This window comes from Bufo bufo, chromosome 9 (genome assembly GCF_905171765.1).
Source record: "Bufo bufo chromosome 9, aBufBuf1.1, whole genome shotgun sequence".
Taxonomy (NCBI): Eukaryota; Metazoa; Chordata; class Amphibia; order Anura; family Bufonidae; genus Bufo; species Bufo bufo.
Window position 1 is genome coordinate 191484477 of NC_053397.1, and position 13039 is coordinate 191497515.

The window sequence follows — 13039 nt, forward strand, 5'->3', positions numbered from 1 at the left end:
ACGGATGCATTTCCGTATGTGTTCAGTTTTTTTGCGGACCCATTGACTTGAATGGAGCCAAGCACCGTGATTTGCGGACAAGAATAGGACATGTTCTATCTTTTCACGTTATGGAAATACTGAAACGGAATGCACACGGAGACACTTCATTTTTTTTTGCTGAACCATTGAAATGAATGGTTCAGTATATGTACCGCATACTGAACTCAAGAAAAGGCCAGTATACTGAACGCAAAATACTGTCGTGTGCATGAGCCCTAAGGCTAATATATCTATGATCATAGGTAGGAAACTCTTTTGTGCGTCTATCACGTGGTTACATGGACATAATGTCACAAGTATGGAAGTTTTTGGGGATGTATTTTGTGATGGACTGTGGTATTTGGATCTGTTGGGGTGGTATAATGTGCCACAATATGGTATTGCTGACTCTGCCTTTCATCAATTTGGACCAACTACAAAACAGGGCCACTTTTAGTATTTTTCCAGCTCCCAGTCGGCCCCTTTATACATTATACTATATATATATATATATATATATATATATATTATATATACACACACACACACACACACACACACACACACAACGGTATATATATATATATATAAGTTTATTGTACATGACAGCTAGCAAAAGTACACAGGTTATTGGCGAAAAAACTTGCAATGGCAAGTCAAAATGTACAAAATCTAAAGCAAAGCATTAGCATTAATTTATTTTACATTGCACTGTGAATTGACTCGAATGACTCTCTCAATATATTTTTTAAATTATAAAATGTATATCTTGACCTTCTCAAAATGGCGTCAGAACCATTCCGCTGTGCTCTGCTTTAATGTCTCCGTGCAGAAACAAAGACACTCTCTCTCAGGTTCCGGGCGATGACGTGGCATTCAGCTGGGTGGGCGGAGTCAGCGGCTCGCGCGCCGCTGATATCCCTGAGCTACCTGCAGCCTGGTGACAGATGCTGTAAGTATTCCCATTGTGATGTGACCGCTGATCAGTCGCAGGCTGCCGCCCAGTGCTCACATTCCAGCCCGAGCTACTTGAATAAGTCAGGAAGGCAATGCTACTGGCTGGCATCGTGCTGCTGTTATACCGCGCTGGTATGAAGATGCTAGGGGCTCCTGTGAAGTAAAGAATAAGAAAAGTATTGGGCACGAGTATTAGAGTATAACAATAGTGTTAATAATGGCTGCACAGATTTAGAGGTTATTTAGATAAATATTAGCTAGTAATTAGATACATAGATGATTATAGGTGGACAGTAATTAGATATATAGAATATATAATGATAATTAGATACATAGATAGAAAGATAAATAGATATAACGATAAATAAATAGATAATAATTTAGTTAGTAATTTAGATACATAGATAATAGATATACATTGATAAGTAGGTTATAGATAGATATGATTATAGATAATAGATACATAGATATGAGAGATATGATCGCAGATGGATAATAGATATGATGGGTAAACAGAGAGATAGATAGAAATAAGGTGAGTAGACAGATACATGCATAGATAGACACATAGATATTGTAGAATTTATAGATATTTTACAGAACTTCTCTCATCCTGTTTATTACTCATGTGAGCCCTTCTGGATCATTCATTAAGAATATTACCTGAGCTGCAGGTAAAATGTGTGAAAGAAGTTGGGGAAGAACATTCTTAGTTTTTGGTTGATTATCTAAAATTCTCTTTGGTGCCTCATTCCTCCGAATATAGACGGTATGAAAGTGAATGTAATGCAGCGGCGGAGCGCTTGCGCGTAGATTTTGGTTTCCAGTTTTGCAGGACACTTTGGAATGAGTGGTTAGTGAATCAATGGATGACCTAGACATCAACATGATCAGAGCAGTCACTATGACCTTCCCGTCTGTAAGGCCTCATGCACACGACCGTATGTGTTTTGCGGTCCGCAAAAAACGGATCTGAAAAAAATATGGATGACGTCCGTGTGCATTCCGTATTTTGCGGAACGGAACAGCTGGCCCCTAATAGAACTTTACTATTCCTTGTCTGTAATACGGACAATAATAGGACATGTTCAATTTACTTGCGGACCTGAAATACAAACATACGGAAATGGAGTGCACACAGAGTAAAGGCTTGTTTACACGGCCGTGGTTTTTGTTCGCATCCGAGCTTTTTTTTGCGGCTCGGGTGCGGACCTATTCACTTCAATGGGGCCGCCAAAGATGCGGACAGCACTCTGTGTGCTGTCCGCATCCGTTGCTCCGTGGCCCCGCAGAAATGATGAATCCCTTCCTATTCTTGTCCGTTTGGCGGACAAGAATAGGCATTTCTATAATGGGCCTCCTGTTCCGTTCCGCAAATTGCGGAAGGCACATGGGCGGCATCCGTGTTTTTCGGATCCGCAATTTGCGGACTGCAAAACACGGCACAGTCGTGTGAACAAGCCCTAACTTCAGTTTTTTTTGCGGACCCATTGAATGGTTCTGTATAAGGTCCGCAAAAAAACCCGGAACGGACACGGAAAGAAAATACATTTGTGTGCATGAGGCCTATTTTACTGACTCCCAAAAGCAAGAACCTCTCCGGAAACCAATTGGGACTTCTGACATGAGGTGGAGTAGTTACTAAATGGACAGTATGCTGCTCCAAGTGTAATATCAGGGTGCACTGTATGTAAATCACACCATAGAGTCCGGCGGGTGGTGCTGCGCAGTGCGAAGATGGAGCCGATGTGGAGGCACCTCAATTTACTGAGTATTCCTGGAGTCTGCTAGTGAAGGGAGCAGAACAGGGAGCGTCTGACATAAGACACTGGGGAATCACAATTACATACAGAACTTGCTGATTCTATGGGTGGTTGCACACACAGCTTTTTTTTTTAAAGGCTTTTTATGCAGTTTTTGTTTAGCCAAATCCAGTAATGGATTTAAAAAGAATGAAAAATTTAGAGGAAACGACTTAGGCCTCTTTCACACGGGCGTCATGTTTTTGACCCGGATAAGATGCGGGTGCATTGCTGGAAAATGCACGATTTTTCCGCGCGAGTGCAAAACATTGTAATGCGTTTTGCCCGCGCGTGAAAAAAATCTGCATGTTTGGTACCCAGACCCGAACCCGGACTTCTTCACAGAAGTTCGGGTTTGGGTTAGGTGTTGTGTAGATTGTATTATTTTTTCTTATAACATGGTTATAAGGGAAAATAATAGCATTCTGAATACAGAATGCATAGTACAATAGGGCTGGAGGGGTTAAAAAAAAAAAAAAAAAATTTAACTCACCGTAATCCACTTGCTCGCGCAGCCCGGCTTCTCTTCTGTCTTCATCTTTGCTGTGCAGTAGGAATAGGACCTTTGATGACGTCACTGTGCTCCTCACATGGTCCATCACCATGTTGACGGATCGTGTGACGGACCATGTGATGCGCGTAGTGACGTCACCACAGGTCCTTTTCCTGTGCACAGCAAAGAAGAAGACAGAAGAGATGCCGGGCTGCGCGAGCAAGTGGATTAAGGTGAGTTAAATAATTAAAAAAATGTTTTAACTCCTCCCGCCCTATTGTACTATGCATTCTGTATTCAGAATGCTATTATTTTCCCTTATAACCATGTTATAAGGGAAAATAATAATGATCGGGTCCCCATCCCGATTGTCTCCTAGCAACCGTGCGTGAAAATCGCACCGCATCCGCACTTGCTTGTGATTTTCACGCAGCCCCATTCATTTCTATGGGGCCTGCGTTGCGTGAAAAACGTACAAAGAGGAGCATGCTGCGATTTTCACGCAACGCACAAGTGATGCGTGAAAATCACCGCTCATGTGCACAGCCCCATAGAAATGAATGGGTCAGGATTCAGTGCGGGGGCAATACGTTCACCTCACGCATCGCACCCGCGCGGAAAACTCGCCCGTGTGGAAGGGTCCTTAGGGCTGTTTCACACGAGCGAGTCCATTGCGGGAATCACGCTCCGTGTGTGAGTGGGATCCTCCGCTCTGGACTTGCAAGAGCGCACAGCATTATCATGATTTATAATGCTGTGTGTCTCTGCATGGCCTTTTTTCCACAGAATCCTAGTGACATAAAGCTGTCAGTATGATTCTGTAGAAATAAGGTCAAGCAGAGACACACAGCATTATAAATCATGATAATGCCGCGCGCTCCTGCAAGTCCAGAGCGGAGGATCACACTCGCACACGGAGCGTGATTCCCGCAATGGACTCGCTCGTGTGAAACAGCCCTTATAAATTTCTCCTTTCTGCTGAATCCATTTCTGGCTATGGCTAAAAAAATTGCTGTGACATTCAAAAAACAAACAAACAAAGAAAACAATGTACTCGTAATGTCACTTCCTATGTAGAGCTGCAAGCAAAAAATGCATTGGTTAAGAAAAAGTCATTCAAAAACACAGTAAAAAATTATTTCAAGCAGCAGTTTTGTTTTATAGTATTTCTTTCGTTTTTGGCCAGTGTGTTTGAGCTCATGCCTTTTTTTTTGTGGCACTTTTTGGTATGCCTTGCACTTTTATATAGGAAGGTCCCTGTAATGTCACTTCCTCTGTAGAGCAGTATGCAGAAAATACATTGGCAAAAACATCCTTAAAAAAAAATCAACACACATTGGCACTTTTCCTTCGAGAAGCTCACAAAAACAAAAAATGGATAGCTGTGGGACACAAATGCCAGAAAATGGCGGGAAAAACAGCACACCCAGGGCATGTTACAATTTCCAAAAAACGGACCTCAAGTGTCAGAAAGTCACTTAAAATAAAGTGCGTGTTTGTGCTGAATTTAGTATTTCCCGTAGGCTTCCATGTACCCTCTGGAGCTAGTGTTTTGTGTCTTAAAAATGCTACAAAAATGAAATAAAAAAAAAATGAACAAAAAAGTCCAAAAACCTAAAAAAAGGCAAAGAAAAAGATTATGGTCCAGATTTACTAATGCACCAAAAATGTGTCTAGAAAGTGGTGCGATTTGACGCATGTAGGGTTTCTTCACTTTTGTCACGAATCATGCTCTGCCTTTAGTTGCTACAAATCTGGTGACAGGTTCCCTTTGCAAGGACTTTTACTTCGCCCACTTTTCTGTTTATTACAGTTTAGGTGTTTATTAGATATGAATTACATTATTATATTTAAACACTACTGCCTGCACGGCTACTGACCACTCTTGTCCCAGACTAATAAAACATAACTTTTACTTATTCATGTTTAAAAACTGGTGAAATAATATATTGTGAGCTACCTAAAAGGTTAAAAACACTGTGCCCCATGAGACTTGCTGCGTGTAAGGGGTCAGTAAGGTGTATAGGTTGGCGGGAGGGCACTAACACCGCTCAACCACACACCATCATCCCAGCTGTATAAATAAGTTCAATATTGTGCCTGATATCTACTTGGCCCCCGTATCTGGGGTATAGACACCAAAGTTAGATGAGCCTGATGGCAACCTGTGTTATTGTATCAGGCACATAGATCACTGCAATAGCTCAGTGGGGTCAGCAGATTAAAAACCTAGATTCCGCCCCCCAACATGTTTCACCAGCTATTCTGGCTTCATCAGGGGTATTGGGCAGACTAGATGCCCCTGCCCGATACCCCTGATGAAGCCAGAATAGCTGGCGAAACATGTTGGGGGGCGGAATCTAGGTTTTTAATCTGCTGACCCCACTGATACAAGTAGATATCAGGCACAGTATTGAACTTGTTTATACAGCTGGGATGATGGTGTATGGTTGAGCGGTGTTAGTGCACTCCCGCCAACCTATACACCTTACTGACCCCTTACACACAGCAACCCTTTAGGTAGCTCACAATTTATTATTTCACCAGTTTTTAAACATGAATAAGTAAAAGTTATGTTTTATTAGTCTGGGACAAGAGTGGGCAGTAGTGTTTAAGTATTAAATAAACCCTTCCCAGATAGGGTCCTTTATAGGAAGTAACATTATTATATTGCTACAATGTATCTTCAGCTGTGAACCTTTCACTTGCTCTCTAGCTCCCCCTTGCTGCCTCATGCACACTTGCTGCTGTACTGCAGCTCCGAGTAGCGCCAGCAGCTTCCTTGTTTGTTTGCCTACAGCAGGTTACTGTAATTGTACATTTGACAGGTTTGCACTTTATTATTATAGAGCGATTATATGACAATAAATACAAAATGGGATTTTACGCTCGCACAATGAGGTTTCTATGATGTGTAATATCAGGGAGCAAAACCACAATAAAAGATGGAGCAGCATTGAAATCGTAATTATTATAAAAGCGCAAAGGTGTTTTCTCCCATGTCCGTACAGACGGTGTGAGGCAGTACACTGGGAAAATGACCGCTCATTTACTAATCGATGCAAAGCATTGCATGGCCGACCGGATCTATGCCCAAATCAAAGACTCATTTCTTTTCACGACCCTTGAGCCTATTGAGTAGAGAGATCTGACGTCATGAGTCCAGCTCAGTGTTTCTGTATTGATACACTACAACTAGTGCTGCAATGTCTTAAAGGGGATCTATCACATTGAAAACAGTGTCTGAGCTGCAGGCAGCGGGTTATAGAGCAGGAGGAGCTGAGCAGATTGATATGTCGTTTTGTAGGAAAAGATTCAGTAAAACTTGTATTTCATTCATTTATAGTCCGGCTCATTCTGGGCTGTGAAGTCGAGGAGACGGCCCTATATATCAATCTGCTCATCTATTCCTGCTTTATAACACGCTGCCTGCAGATTATTTAACATTTTCATGACGACAGGTTCCCTTTAAGGGAGTCTTGTCACCAGGAAGTTCACTTTTAAACCAGTCACAATGCTTTATCAGGCTAGCTCAACTGAGTGTAATGGTCGGAAAAACATCATAAAAAAAGTACAAAAATTATAAAAACAAAAAAATAATAATCGTATGTTAAGCCCTGCCCTGTGCGTTAAGCATGTAATATACAATATTAAAAAAGGCAAATATAAATTTTAGGTTTAATGGAATTTAGGCCTCATGCACACGTTTTTCTCGGCCTCCGTTCCGTTTTTTTTTTGCGGATAGGATGGGGACCCATTCATTTCAATGGGTCAGCAAAAAAAATGCTGACAGTTCATCCGTTTGTGTTCCGCGTCCGTTGCCCGTGTTTCACCTTCAGCAAAAAAAAATAGTGCATGCCCTACTTTTTTCACATTTGCGGACAAGGATAGGCATTTATTACAAGGGATCTGTGGAAAAAAACGGATCCTCCAAAAAAAACGGATGCCACATCCGGTTTTTTTGCGGACGCAAAAAACAACTGTCGTGTGCATGAGGCCTTAAGCAAATATTGCTGTCACCAGGAAGTTCACGGATAAAATCAGGCACAATGCCACCTCAGCTGAATGTATTTCTTTTAGTGTTGAGCGAACTTCGGTTTTAAGTTCGGCGTCTAAAGTTCGGCTTCCGGTTAGCGGAGAATCCCGATATGGCTTCCGAATTCCGTTGTGGTCCGTGGTAGCGGAATCAATAATTGGCCATTATTGATTCCGCTACCACGGACCACAACGGAATTCGGAATCCATATCGGGATTCTCCGCTAACCGGAAGCCGAACTTTAGACGCCGAACTTAAAACAGAAGTTCGCTCAACACTAATTCCTTTCACACCTTGCTACCAGTCCCTCCCTTTCTACTGACCCTGTCAATCAAGAAGCAGAGGAGGGGCTGGCAAAGAATGCAGGAGGAGCAAGAGTGCACAGAGTGACTTGCAACTGCCCTCATTGCACTTAATTTGCCGATTTGCATATAGATTAAAAGGCCGTTTCTTCCAGAAAGACTCAGGAATTAAGGTCTCTTGCACACCGCAAATTGCGCTCCACAATGCACAGGCACCGACAGTGGGCCAGCCGCATGAGGATCGCGACCTCATTCACTTGAACGGGTCCGCGATCCGTCTGTCTCACAAAAAGATAGGACAAGTTTTATCTTTTTGCGGAACGGAAGCACGGAATGGAACCCAGCGAAAGCACTCCGTAGTGCTTCTGTTCCGTGGTTCCATTCCGCACCAATTCTCCGGATTTGCAGACCCATTCAAGTGAATAGGTCCGCAACCGTGATGCGGAATGCACACGGCCGGTGCCCCGTGTATTGCGGACCCGCTGTATGTGGGCCACAATACAGCCACGGGGGACACACGGTTGTTTGCAAGAGGCCTAAGTGAAAGGTATCTTTATATTCAGCTGAGCGAGCCCTAAAAGGCATTGTGCCTGGATTATCAGTGAATTTCCTGGTGACAGACTCTTAAAAGACTTAGGCTACTTTCACACTTGCGGCAGAGAGATCCGGCAAGCAGTTCCGTCGCCGGAACTGCCTGCTGGATCAGGCAAAACGTATGCCAACTGATGGCATTAGTAAGACTGATCAGGATCCTTATCAGTCGAAAAAATGCATTGAAATGCCGGATCCGTCTTTCCGGTGTCATCCGGCAAAACGGATCCGGCATTTATTTTTTTCACCTTTTTTTCAGTCTGCGCATGTGCAGACCGGAAGGACGGATAAGGGCTCTTTCACACCTGCGTTGTTGTCTTCCGGCATAGAGTTCCGTCGTCGGGGCTCTATGCCGGAAGAATCCTGATCAGGATTATCCTAATGCATTCTGAATGGAGAGAAATCCGTTCAGGATGCATCAGGATGTCTTCAGTTCCGGAACGGAACGTTTTTTGGCCGGAGAAAATACCGCAGCATGCTGCGCTTTTTGCTCCGGCCAAAAATCCGGAACACTTGCCGCAAGGCCGGATCCGGAATTAATGCCCATTGAAAGGCATTGATCCGGATCCGGCCTTAAGCTAAACGTCGTTTCGGCGCATTGCCGCATCCGACATTTAGCTTTTTCAGAGTGGTTACCATGGCTGCCGGGACGCTAAAGTCCTGGCAGCCATGGTAAAGTGTAGTGGGGAGCGGGGGAGCAGTATACTTACCGTCCGTGCGGCTCCCCGGGCGCTCCAGAGTGACGTCAGGGCGCCCCAAGCGCATGGATCATGTGATCACATGGACACGTCATCCATGCGCATGGGGCGCTCTGACGTCATTCTGGAGCGCCCGGGGAGCCGCACGGACTGTAAGTATACTGCTCCCCCGCTCCCCACTACTACTATGGCAACCAGGACTTTAATAGCGTCCTGGGTGCCATAGTAACACTGAACGCATTTGGAAGACGGTTCCGTCTTCAAATGCTTTCAGTACACTTGCGTTTTTCCGGATCCGGAGTGTAATTCCGGCAAGTGGAGTACAAGTAGGGTGGCCAGACGTCCGGTTTTAGGCCGGACAGTCCGGTTTTCAGGCTCCCTGTCCTCCGTCCGGCGCAGTGCCTGGACGGACACAGGGATGTCCTCCTTTTCAGTAGCTCACGTCTCAGACAGCAGCACTGTGCTGTCTGAGCGTAAGCTGCAGCAACTGACCGAGGCTTCTCTCACCCCCAGTCAGTCACTAGAGCCGCAGAAATGACTCCCTGTGGATGACTGAGGGGGAGAGAAGCCCCCCCGGCTGCCCCGCTCACCTTCCAATCACAAAGTTCTTCCCACTCCTCCCCCGTGTTTTTCCAGCCAATGGTGGGGGCGTGGCTTCACGGATATGGGGGGCGTGGCTTCATGCCGTTTGGAGGCGTGGTTTTGATCATTGTGGGGGTGGTTTGGGGCGTTGTGGGTGTGGTTTGGGGCATTGTGGGTGTGGTTTGGTGTGTTGTGGGTGTGGTTTGGGTCAGTCCGGCTTTCTAGGGTGAAGCCAGTGGCCACCCTAAGTACAAGCCGGATCCGGACAACGCAAGTGTGAAAGAGGCCTAAGGCACTAATACATTCCTATGGCATTCAGGCAAGTCTTCAGTTTTTTTCGCCGGAGATAAAACCGTAGCATGCTACGGTTTTCTCTTTTGCCTGATCAGTCAAAAAGACTGAACTGAAGACATCCTGATGCATCCTGAACGGATTGCTCTCCATTCAGAATGCATAGGGATATGCCTGATCAGTTCTTTTCTGGTATAGAGCCCCTGTGACGGAACTCTATGGTCCCTTTCACACGAGCGAGTTTTCCGCGCGGTGCAATGCGTGACATGAACGCATAGCACCCGCACTGAATCCTGACCAATTCATTTCTATGGTGCTTTGTACATGAGCATTGTTTTTCACGCATCAGTTCTGCGTTGCATGAAAATCGCAGCATGTTCTATATTCTGCTTTTTTCAAGTGAATGGGGCTTCAGTGAAAAACGCATTGCATCCGCAAGCAAGTGCGGGTGCGATGCGTTTTTCACTGATGGTTGCTAAGAGATGTTGTTTTTAAACATTCCGTTTTTTACCACGCGCGTGAAAAACGCATCAAAACGCATTGCACCCACGCGGAAAAAACTGAACAACTAAACGCAACCGCAGACAAAACTGACTGAACTTGATTGCAAAATAGTGCGAGTTTCACTGAACGCACTCTGAACGCATCCGGCCCCAATCCACAACGCCCGTGTGAAACCAGACTATGCCGGAAAAGAAAAACGCTAGTGTGAAAGTGCCCTTAAGGCTGGTTTCACACGGGCGTTGTGGATTGGGGCCGGATGCGTTCAGAGTGCGTTCAGTGAAACTCGCACTATTTTGCAATCAAGTTCAGTCAGTTTTGTCTGCGGTTGCGTTTAGTTGTTCCGTTTTTTCCGCGTGGGTGCAATGCGTTTTGATGCGTTTTTCACGCGCGTGATAAAAAACGGAATGTTTAAAAACAACATCTCTTAGCAACCATCAGTGAAAAACGCATCGCACCCGCACTTGCTTGCGGTTGCAATGCGTTTTTCATGCAGCCCCATTCACTTCTATGGGGCCAGGGCTGTGTGAAAAACGCAGAATATAGAACATGCTGCGATTTTCACGCAACGCAGAACTGATGCGTGAAAAACAACGCTCATGTGCACAGACCCATTGAAATGAATGGGTCAGGATTCAGTGCGGGTGCTATGCGTTCACGTCACGCAATGCACCCGCGCAGAAAACTCGCTCGTGTGAAAGGGGCCTAAAAGCTGCATTATTAATGATCCAGGATTTTTTATTTTTTTATCACATTAAACCTAAAATTATATTTGCATTTTTTTTGTATTATGTAGCATGCTTCCTGCACAGGCAGGGCTGAACATATGATTAATGGCTTTTTCCTACTTTTACTTTTTTTTTTTTTTTAAAGATTTTTGTACCTCCTATTTTTTATGTTTGCAACCAAATGCCGAAAGACCTGTTTTTATAGATTTTGTTACACTACTTATTCCTTTTTGTTTTCAAGATCTCTACTTGCAGGAACCTTCATTGTTTCTACAGGCAGAGATTTTGAAAATCAGGAGAAATTGATACAGCAGGTGTACAACCTGAATTTTCTGAAATTGAAATACCCCTTTAAAGGGGTTGTCCGGACTTTGTAATATTGATGACCTATCCTCGGGATAGGTCATCAGTATTAGATTGGCGGGGGTCCGACACCCGTCACCTCCGCCGATCAGCTGTAAGAGGAGACCTTCTCTCTTCCTGTCTGCTGCTGTTGTCTATGGCATAGCAGGGGTGAACAGGAAGAGAGAAGGGAGACGGTACGTGCACACTGCGTGCGCCGTCTCCTCTTACAACTGATTGGCGGGGGTGCCAGGTGTCGGACTCCCGCCAATCTGATATTGATGACCTATTATGAGAAGAGGTTATCAATATTATAAAACCCGGACAACCCCTTTAAGATTTATTGGAAGTGTACAAGTGGGATAACCTGTCAAGCACGCGCACAAACATATAGTATAATACACACAAATAGGGATGAGCAAATTTCATATTTTGAAATTCGTTTGTGGTTTGGGTTGTGGTATAATGTGAATTGCGTTATGGATTCCGTTTCCACGGACCACAACGCAATATCACGATGGAATGCATAACGGAATGCCTTTAGAGGCATTCCGTTATTTATTCCGTCATGGAATTGCGTTATGGTCCGTGGTAACACAAACATACAGTGTACCACACACATACAGTCTAAGGCTACATGCACACGATGACGTTCCGTATGGCATCCGTTTTTTTTTTTGCGGAACCATTGTAATAATGCCTATCCTTGTCCGCAAACTAGAAAAAAATAGGACATGCACTTTTTTTTTTTTGCGGGGAAACGGTGTGCTGTCTGCGTTTTCTGCGGACCCATTGAAATGAATGGGTCCGCATCCTATCTGCAACAAAAACGGAACGGACACGGAAACAAGCAACGTTCGTGTGCATGTAGCCTAACACACACATACACACAGTTGCAGTATATAAGGCTCCATTCACACGTCCGCAAAATGGGTCCGCATCCTTTCCGCAATTTTGCGGAATGGGTGCGGACCCATTCATTCTCTATGGGGACGGAATTGATGCGGACAGCACACAGTGTGCTGTCTGCAGCCGCAATTGCGGAGCGCGGCCCCGATTTTGGGTCCGCAGCTCCGCAAAAAGATAAAGCATGTCCTATTCTTGTCCGCAGCTTGCGGACAAGAATAGGTATTTCTATGGGGGTGACGGGCTGGTGTGTTGCGGACCCGCAATTTACGGGTCCGCAACACACCACGGACGTGTGAATGTAGCCTAAGGCCGTGAGCGGCCTGGCATCCTGCTGAGAGCAAGAGCGCACGGCTTCATTGGTTGCTATGACGCCGTGCGCTTCATGCCGCCGCTCCACTACAGTAATACACTCGTATAGATCATACGAGTGTATTACTGTACTGCAGCGGCGGCATGAAGCGCACGGCGTCATAGCAACCAATGAAGCCGTGCGCTCTTGCTCTCAGCAGGAATCCAGGCCGGGTTACCACGGACCACTCACGGCCTAAAGGTATGTTCAGATGACGAATTTTGAAAGTCCACTTCAGCGCAGAATGCGCTTGTGTTTTTTTCAGTGTTTTTTTTTCCGCTTATTTGATCCATTTTATTTTTTTTTAAAACAGTGGGGTTTGCTTCAATACAAAACTGCATTTTCAGCTTGTGGTTTTGGGGCAGATCACATGCAAAGCTATTTTTTGACGCTTTCCTTTCATTTCAATGGGAGATTCAGCACGCATTAGGCCCCAG

At 44.9% G+C, this 13039-nt stretch overlaps 1 protein-coding gene across 2 annotated transcripts in view; it reads left to right on the forward strand.

The window, feature by feature from the left end:
* Positions 1-740: 740 nt before the first annotated feature.
* LOC120979751 (protein transport protein Sec16B-like) overlaps positions 741-13039 on the forward strand; it is a 269654-nt gene continuing 257355 nt past the window's right edge. Inside the window, exon 1 of one of the 2 annotated variants that reach the window (XM_040408708.1) lies at positions 741-973. The gene's annotated coding sequence lies outside the window, so the exon portion shown is untranslated. The remainder of the gene's footprint in view (positions 974-13039) is intronic. The other variant, XM_040408707.1, reaches the window with a different exon arrangement.